The 9,413-nt window shown below is 46.7% G+C and overlaps 1 long non-coding RNA gene across 1 annotated transcript; it reads left to right on the forward strand.

The window, feature by feature from the left end:
• Nucleotides 1-263: 263 nt before the first annotated feature.
• On the forward strand, nucleotides 264-8,859 carry LOC132683002 (uncharacterized). The gene is made up of 3 exons (XR_009611992.3): nucleotides 264-736; nucleotides 4,331-4,510; nucleotides 6,403-8,859. It is a non-coding gene; the product is annotated as an uncharacterized LOC132683002 (long non-coding RNA).
• The last annotated feature ends 554 nt before the right edge of the window (nucleotides 8,860-9,413 follow it).

Here is a 9,413-nt window from a genome sequence, read left to right on the forward strand (position 1 = left end):
TGAGGGGAGTAATTCTCTCAGTCTTGGACATCTCTTGGTCCTGTCCTTCACTCACTTTAACATACAATTCATGTTGGAATATGATTTGTGGATCATCCTAACCTCCTTGATAAAGCAAAGAATCGTCAGCGTTTGTGAGAAATACAAAAATACCAGTCAACCTGAGGCCCCAAAGGATACTTTGAAAGTATTTGACTATGAGGAAAATGATTGCTAAAATTCACCTAAAAATAATTCTCTCTTTTCTTCTTGTTGCCTTCCTTCAACAGAAGCTGAACTATTGAGAGATCACGATGTTGAGGTTACCTCCAAATAAGGGAGTATTCACAAAAAATTTACCCCTCGATAGCAAAGCAGAAAAGTCGCCCCAGTTCAGAAGAAAATCACTGGCCTTCTGTAGACTGACCCAAACTCCTTTTCCAACACTTGAGTTAATACCAGTATCATGAGACCCCAGTCTGTGTTCTTCTTTTTGTTAGTTTGGAAAGAATGACTAATCCCTGTATACTATTCTTGGACTGTTATTTTGGCCAGTTTAGGAGGAATGGATGAATACTAATAACATCCGACGTTTATAGCACGTTCAGAGTTTATAAAGCCTTTTTCCATTGACTCCTCACAGCAGTTCCCAGATGAAGTGACTTGACCTGGCTCATCTGTGACCAAGCGATGAAGCTAAGATATAAACATGAGTCTTCTGAATCCAGCCTTCAGTTTTAACTGTGCACTAGACAGGGTAAGTAACGGTGGCCGTAACCAGCAGCCTTCACCTTCCAGTGGTGCAGTGCAGAAAAGTTGCCTCCTGTTCACAGCAGTGTGGGTTGGAGGGGGTGGGGATTCTGTTTCATCTAATCATGCGGAGATTCATGTTCAGGCCACCTGTGCATCACGGTTTTCCACACGTGGTCTCCAAAGCCACTGGAGAGGGAGAGGGAAGGGGAGAGGGCACACGGGAGATTTTGACGGGCCAGGCCTGCAAGTGGAGAACATCACTTCCACCCAGGTCCTTTTGTCCAGACGTCATCTTAGCAAGGGAGGCTGAAATGTAATTCAGCTGTTCACCCAGGCTCACAAGCCTCAGGAAAGTGTATCTGAGAGCTTTGCCCTTAGAACTTTGGTTTAGCAGGCTTCCACAAATCTGTTTTGTTGGGGAGGCCCTGTTGAATACTCTCTGGAAGTGACTTACTTGTTTTTCTTTTCCAGAGTCTTTTCCTCCTTTAAACTCCCCAAATTTCTGTCTATTCCTATTCACTTTTAGCCCTTCCCCAGAGGCTGCTTTGAGATCAATTCAGTTCTCATTTTGTTTAACTCTTCACCTGTGTATTTCTCTTTACCCTCATGCATCATAAGTTCTTTGTTGTTTTAAATGTTTAAATGTTAAATGTCTTTTAAATGTTTATTTATTTTTGAGAGAGACAGAGTATGAGCGGGAGAGGGGCAGAGAGAGAGAGAGAGGGAGACACAGAATCCGAAGCAGGCTCCAGGCTCTGAGCTGTCAGCACAGAGCCCAACGCGGGGCTCGAACTCACGAACCGTGAGATCGTGACATGGGCTGAAGTCGGACGCTTAACCGACTGAGCCACCCAGGTGCCCCTCATAAGTTCTTTGAAGACAAAAACGTGTCTACTAGCACAACACTGTGAGATACATTCCCTCCAGTCTCCTTCAGCAACCTTCTGCTTTCATCTAAAAAAAACTCAGTGCTGCCCTACTATGTACAAGATGCTCTTGGAGCCATAGGGAGAAGCAAAGAGGAGTTAGCGCTGGGGTCTTAAGAAGCTTATGAACAAGACTAATGTGAAACTGCTACAAGGCATGTAGAAATATGGTGCTAAGGAAACACAGAGGGAAGAGACTGATTTTGAATTGAGGGGAAGGGGACTCGAAGGACCTCACTGAAGAGTTAGGAATCATTCTAGAAGTAGCTAGCAGTTACGGAGTTGTTACTCTGTGCCAGGGCCTGCCCTGCAGTGCCTTACATGTACTATTTCATTTCCATCTCATCACGACCTCATGAGACGGCACTAGCATTGGTCCCGTTAGCCAGACTGGGACACTGAAAAATGTGTGATAAGGGACATCATTGGGACAACTGGTGAAATGTCAATACAGACTGTAGATTAGATAAATAATGGCATTGTGTGAATGCTACTTTTCTTGATTTTGGTAGCGTTTTGTGATGATACAGGAGAATATTTTTGTTCAGAGGAAAGTCACCCCGAAGTATTTAGGAAGAAAGGGGCATGATACACACTTACTCTCAAATCCTTCAGAAATTAGTTATAATTGCGTGTGTCAATATGTGGGTGCACACGCGCGTGTGTTTGTGTGTGCGGAGAGAGAGGGAAAGAGAGGCAGGGGGAGCGGGGGAGAGAATGTCAAAAGCAACGTGGCAGAACATTAACAATTGGTGAATGCGGATGACGGGTGTACTGGAGGTTTTGTGCCACACTTGACATTTTCTGCAGGTTTAAAAGTATTTCAAAGTGCAAGCGACAAGAGAAAAGACAGAAAACTCACAGAGAGCAATTCAGTGAATTGCCCAGCTCATACAGCTTGTGAATCGTGGGAAGCGGTCTCCTCCAGAATCCGCTAGCTTTACTGCCTGGGCGCAGCGAAGGATGCAGATCCTCTGTGTCTACTCATTTGCCTGGCACCGCCCACCTCCTCAATCCCATTGCAGCTGCCCAGGACCAACGAGGCACCTCCCTTGAAGTGGAAAAGGTTCGCCATCTGGCTGGCACCTGCTGCTGGTCAGGCAGACACTCTTGTGTCCCTGCTTCTGGATTTGGATGAAACATCCTGCTGCAGGACATGGGACGGAGAGAAGGGAGACAATGATGCATCCAGGAGTGGCCCTATGGGGCCAACTGCTACCAAGGGGAAGCTGGAGAGAAGCTTGCCCCTCCTCTCTGTCTCCTGTGGCTGTGGACGACTTCAGGGTGAGAGAAGTTCCATGTGCAGAGCAGACACACACACATGACAACCTGTGTTCAACGCAGTAGAGCATCAGGTCATATTGCTTCACATCCTCCCTTGTCCCACTGCACTTTCCCCATCCCTGCTGCCTTGGATCTGTGCCTCCCCAGTGTAGTGTGAGCACTTTAATCCTTGCCTTGGGCTCTGTTTTCTACAATGGGGGGGGGGGGCGGCTAGAAAAATAATTATGCAACAGTGCTCCTCATTTGAGCTGGGTCCCGAAGATGGGTCAGAGCCTGACAAGCAGAAGGATGAGATAACGACATTACAAGTAGAAGGAGTGGGCTGCAGGAAAGCACAAAGGATAGTGGGAAATTGTGGGTTTGGGCAGGAGAGTGCAGACAATGAAATTAAGATGTAATAGAAGATGGTGGGCGTGGATGCCTGCTGTAGAATTGTTGCTGTTTTTTTTTGTAAGCAGGCTTCATACCCAATGCAGGGCTTGAACTCATGACCCGGAGATCTAAGACCTGAGGTGAGATCAAAAGCTGGACGCTTAACTGACTGAGCCACCCAGATGCCCCTACCTGCTGTAGAGTTTAGACATCATTTTGTAGGCACCAGAGTGAACCATGATGCCATGATGACTCTTCAAGGTACGATGGATAAAATAATTATAACAACAACAACAACTAATGTTTATTAAGCACATACTATTTGCTAGCCTTTGCACTAAGCATTTTTCATAAATTATTTTCCTTAATCCTAGCCATAGTCCTATGAGATGGGTACTAATTATTATTTCCTAAGACGTAGAAAGGTTAATAAATTTGCTCAAGGTCACCCAGATTTTGAACTCCATATTGCATGCTCTTTGCCACCAGAGCTGGGTTTAGAGACATAACTTCAGGGGAGGCATGGAGGACTGGTTGGTGGTAGAGACTTTAGAAATAGAGCTGCTCTGGGGTGCCTGGATGGCTCAGTTGGTAAAACGTCCAACCTTAGCTCAGGTCATGATCTCGCGGTCAACGGGTTCGAGCCCTGCCTCCGGTTCTGTGCTGACAGCTCAGAGCCTGGAGCCTGCTTCAGATTCTATGTCTCCCTCTCTCTTTGCTGCTCCCCTGCTTGTGCTCTAGCTCTCTCACTCTCAAAAGTAGATAAACATAAAAAATTAAAAAGAAAAAAAAGAAGTAGAGCTGCTCTGAGTTGAGGATTCTGCCAACTTTCACAAAAAAGAAGCAGAGAGGAGGCATAAAACACACCTTTCCTCCTCCACATGCAGTTTTTCCATTTATTCATTCATGGTAATAGTTGCAACACAACGGACACTGATCTTAAAGCTGGGGATGGACCTTGCAAATTAGTGAGGGAGGTACAAATTAATCCAAGAAGCACGCATCTATCATTGCAGACTACCATGTGCTCTGGAGGAAAAGCCCAGGGAGTGAAGAGGGCATATTCCAGGCATGGTCTAGCTGGGCAGACACGGATCCCACTTCGGAAAGTAATCCCTCTACTGAGAGGCTGGGGAGCTAATGAAAAGCAGCCAGCCAATGAAAACATGGCATGTGCTAACATCTTCTGAAATTTAGTAAGTGTGCAATATGCTCCTGATTGCTTCCGACCCCTAAATCTCCTCCGGTGGTTCTCATCTTTGTTAATGAAAATGTCTTCTGAGTTGCCTGAGGCTAGAGCATGGTAGGCGTGTTTGACTCCTGTTTCTCAGGACTCAGATGGAACTCATCGGCAGGTGCCCCTGTCTTTCATCGTTGAAATGCGCTCGGGGTACCATTGTTGCAGGGATTTTTACCTTAATACCCGGGGTTCATTGTCTTTCCGCTTCGAAGAATGAAAAGGTGGACACAGTGAAATGAGCAGCGGGCAAAAGTTTCTTAGAGTATAAGGTTATGAAGGGAGAATAGTATGGAAGCTCTTTTTATACAGAGGGGGCATTTGAAAGTGAATGCCCCTCGACAATAGGCAAGGGTCTTTCTTTTATCGGCTTAGGTTGGCCCCTTTTCCTTCCCCCTCATTCCTTCTCCAGTTCTACCCTTATTGGCTTGAGAACTCTAAATGTCTAGTCCTTCCTTTTTGATTGGCTCCTTTCCATTGTGTGAGGGGTGGTCTATGGTCAAACTGTTCCTTGCGGGTCATACATTTTATGGTCTACTTATTTTTAGTCAGGTCTTTTGTTGGTCAAATTCCTGAGGGGAACCTGAGGGGGAGTAGGTAGTTGTCCCTCACATTCTCAAGAGGAACTTCATGCCTGAGGGAGTTTGCTTGAGGCCTGCCGTTCCCAGAAGAAATGTTTTAAAATCGGTGTTTTTTCCCAAGCAGGGACCTTCAAGTCCTAGCCTCTCCCTTTCTGCCTACTGAATACTATCTTTTCCTATCATACCATCACTTCCCACCATCACAACTGCTACCGCCCTGGTCCAGTCCAATCCATGCTTGACCTGTCAGCGGGACCGTTGTGATAGCCTCCTTCACTGCCTTCCTTGCTTCTGTTCTTGTTCCCTATAGTCTATTCTCAACAGATCTCAACAGATCTTGTTCAAATGTCAACCACATCATGGCCCCTGTGCCCAGGACCCTCCACCAACTCCCCACGTCAGAGGAAAAATCCAAATTCTCACAGTGACCCACAAGGCTCGTGGAAATTCCAGGCCCTTCCCCAATGGCTCTGCTCACCTCTGGGGCCCCTCCTGAAGGTCCTCTCTGTTTCTTTTGCACTACTCCAGCCATGTCAGCCTGCTTGCTGTTCTTGACACCCAGACTCAGACCTCTGTCCTTCCTAGTCGGTCTGCCTGGAAATCCTTGCCCCACCCCCACCCTATAGCACTTCCCATCCCCCTTCCTGTACCACAGCAAACCTCACCACAGTACAGACTGTGTCTTCTAATCGGTTCTTTTGTTTATGGTCTGCACCCCACCACCTCTAGAACGTAAGCACTGTTGTGCTAACGCATTGCTGTGATGCTGGCATCGACACGGCAGACAGTAAGTAGTTGTCAAAAAGATTAAGAACTTTTGAGGGCTTTTGGCAAGGCCCTTTGCCACTGCAGAAGCTCAAGAGGAAAAGGAGAGGAGATCCTCCTGGAAGCCTAGGGCCCCCATGGATTTCCTCGGGTGTCAGGAAGGCGCCTGGATGCCTCACCTCCGGGGTAGACATTGTGATGCATACCTCAGATCATACTTCAGGATGGGAAGTCTTATGCTCTCAGCTCAGCCCCTGCCGGGGATTGCCTCAGCTGAGGAGAGCTGCCCCTCCCAACATGGCGTCTCTCTCCCACAGCCATCCAAACCCACTGCTGACTGGCGTGGGGTGTAAAGGCCCTGCCCTCTTGTCCCAGTCCAGAACTCTGAAGGATCCTCCCATCTTCAGAACTCCTTGTGAGGTTGGCTGAGGCCCTCATTGGACCTGCATGACTGCTCTCCCTCCCCCCTCTAGCTGACTGCGCTTCATTTCCTTCCTCTCCACAGATGTGGATCACAGGAGCCCTCCCCTGTCAGCCTCTGGCACAGTAACTCCATCTCACAGCGAATTTCCCAGAAGACCCAGTCTGTGACACTCCCGCCCCCCAACCCCCCCGCAAATCAAGACGCCTCTCTGTTTCAGATACGGAGACTCACAAATAGCGACCCTTCGTCATTACAGGCAAAAACAGACTGTCTCCTGGAAAAGACAATTGGCTTCATGAGGGCCAAGCGGTCATTCACTTCTGAACTCGCAAAATCAATGGCACGCCATTAAGGAGAAAATACGAAGGATCTCCAAGAAGCTCTGAAGAAAGGGGATGTCATCACTGGGACTTTGGGAATTTAGTGCCATGCTCAAGTAACATAGCCGCTTTTAAGTGGGACCTCCTGAAGCTAGTTCATACCCCTTTGTGAGGATGATGGGAAGGCTGTGGTCTTCTCTGAACCGTGACTTCCCAAAATAATGAAGGTTAATAGAGTCTAGCTTTCAGGAAGACTCGGGTAGGGAGAGGTCAAGGGGAGCGCTCACAGACGGCTGGGCATATTTCTGTGTTGTTTCAATACATCAGGAGCAAGAATTAAGTTACTCGTCCAACACAAATGAACAAAATATGTAAAGACTGTAAAATAAAACTCATGCTTTCTTAACATCTTTGCAGCTGGAGGACACAGGAATCACCCTACTGACAGCATGTCTGGTGATCTCTAACCCAAGCCCTGCTGCCTGCTGCTGCTCTCTTCAAAAACAAATCTACGCAGGTCTTTGAACCGTCTTAGATGCCGCTTCAAGATACTTTTGGCTGATTACGTAATGACCAAACTCCTCACTGCAATACTGAACATCTTTCACAATCAAACCAAAAGTAAACACTCCGGGCTCCATTCTAATTCTTGAGACATTTTCCCTCCTCCCTGCCCCCACCTTTCAGAATCACTTTCTGTTCCTTAGAGAAGCTGGGCCCTTCCCAGCTCTTTGTTTTTGCATTTGCTGATTCCCCTTTCCCTTTTCCTCAGTTCCGCCCCAGCTTCAAAGTCACCTGTCTGTCAACCTCTGAGTCTCCCCAACTCCAGCCATAATTCATTGCTTCCACCTTTGCTGTCACGCAGCACGTTGTCCGATCACTGCTCTGACTTGTCTTTTTTTTACAATAGGAATTTTAAATTACAATAGGAATATAAGCTTATGTGCTGATGTTGTAAGATATAAAAGTACACAGAGTAGCAAATATGAATCCCTTCCCCCATGTTTTGATTCAGAAGTTCGTTGGTGGGGGTCGGAGAGGTACACAGGTGGCCATTACTTTATTCTGCGTGCCATTTAATATCTGAATATTTCTTTAAAAGTTTTTTAAATTTATTTTTGAGAGAGAGAGCGAGAGAGCACGCAAGCACGAGCCGGACAGGGGAATAGAGAGAGGGGAACAGAGGATTCCAAGTGGGCTCCTGGCTAACAGCAGAGAGCCCGATGTGGGGCTCAAAGTGAGATCATGACCGGAGCTGAGGTTGGACACTTAACCGACTGAGCCCCGTAGGTGCCCCTAATATCTGAATATTTCATTAAAAAGTGACAGTCTTTCCTTGTCTTTGGCACTCATCATCTGCCAGAAGTACTTTTAACAGTTCATGGTGTACCGGTCTTTCTAGACTTTTGCTGCTTTCAAACATGTAAATCATCACGTTTACCAGGGAAATGATGGTTTATTCAAAGAGAATCATACTGTTCCTATTGTTCTATAATTTTTTCATTAATAGACTATTTCATAGAGTGGTTTCAGGATGCAAGGAAATTGAGCAGATAGTACAGAGAGTTCCCATTTACTTCCCCTCCCTACCATGGCTTCCCCTATTATTATCATCTTGTGTGGTTCGTACGGTAAAATTGAGGAGCGGTTACTGATATGTTACTAACTGGCGTCCATAGTTTACATTAGGTTTCGCCCTCCCTGTTGGGTTCTCTGGGTTTGCCAGATACATAATGTCACATATCCACCATTACATAGCACACAGAATAGTTTCACCCTCCCTAAGGACCCACCGTGCTCTACCCATTCATCCCTTCCCACCCCACCCCCACCCACCTCAGCCACTGGCAACCGCCGATCTTCTCTCTGTATTTGCACTTTTGCCTTTTCCAGAATGTCAAAAGGTTGGAATCACACAGCACATTTTCTTTTCAGACTGCCTCCTGTCACTGGGTGATATACATTTTAGGCTTTTCTGTGTCTTTTTGAGGCTATAGTTTACCTTTCTAATCGACATGTTCCCCCCATATCCTTACATGCTCATGTACCTTTGTCTCTTCAACAGCTACCTACGTATCTCTTGGTACGATTGTAAAAACTTCCTTATCTTTTTCCTTCTCAAGGGACATGTGGGTTTCTCAAGTTTTTTAATTGCATATTTACATATCTTTGACTCCCCATAAACTTTGTACTCCATAACCAATAAAACATGGTGTTCAATAAACAGCGTTGCTTCTGTTCACAAAGAAGAACTGTAAACACAGGAAAAGGGTGGGTGGTGGTAACTCAAAGCAAGAAGAGGGAAGGTCCCATAGGGTCCCATAAGTAGTGGCAGAGGGGCTCAGGGGAGGGAGGGGGTAGCAGGCTGGGAAAAAGCTGGGCCACAAAGACTTAACAGAGGAAGCAGGTTTACAACTGAGTCTTAAAAGGGTAGGGAGGGAGGGGCACCTGGGTGGCTCGGTCAGTTAAACATCTGACTCTTGATTTCAGCTCAGGTCATGATCTCACAGTTCCTGAGATGGAGCCCCACATCAGGCTTTGCACTGACTGCCCGGAGCCTGCTTGGGATTCTCTCTCTCTCTCCCTCTCTGCCCCTCCCCCACTTATATGCGCACGCGCTCTCTCTCTCTCTCTCTCTCTCTCTCAAATGAACAAACTTTAAAAAAAATGGTGGGTAGGGGTTAGGAAGACGGGGGGGGGGCGGATTTTCATCTTTTTTATTTCTAAAATCAAGAAGCAATCTCAGGGGGGCTCCTGGCTGGCTCAGTTGCA

Source organism: Panthera onca, chromosome C2, assembly GCF_046562875.1.
Source record: "Panthera onca isolate mPanOnc1 chromosome C2, mPanOnc1 haplotype 2, whole genome shotgun sequence".
NCBI lineage: Eukaryota > Metazoa > Chordata > Mammalia > Carnivora > Felidae > Panthera > Panthera onca.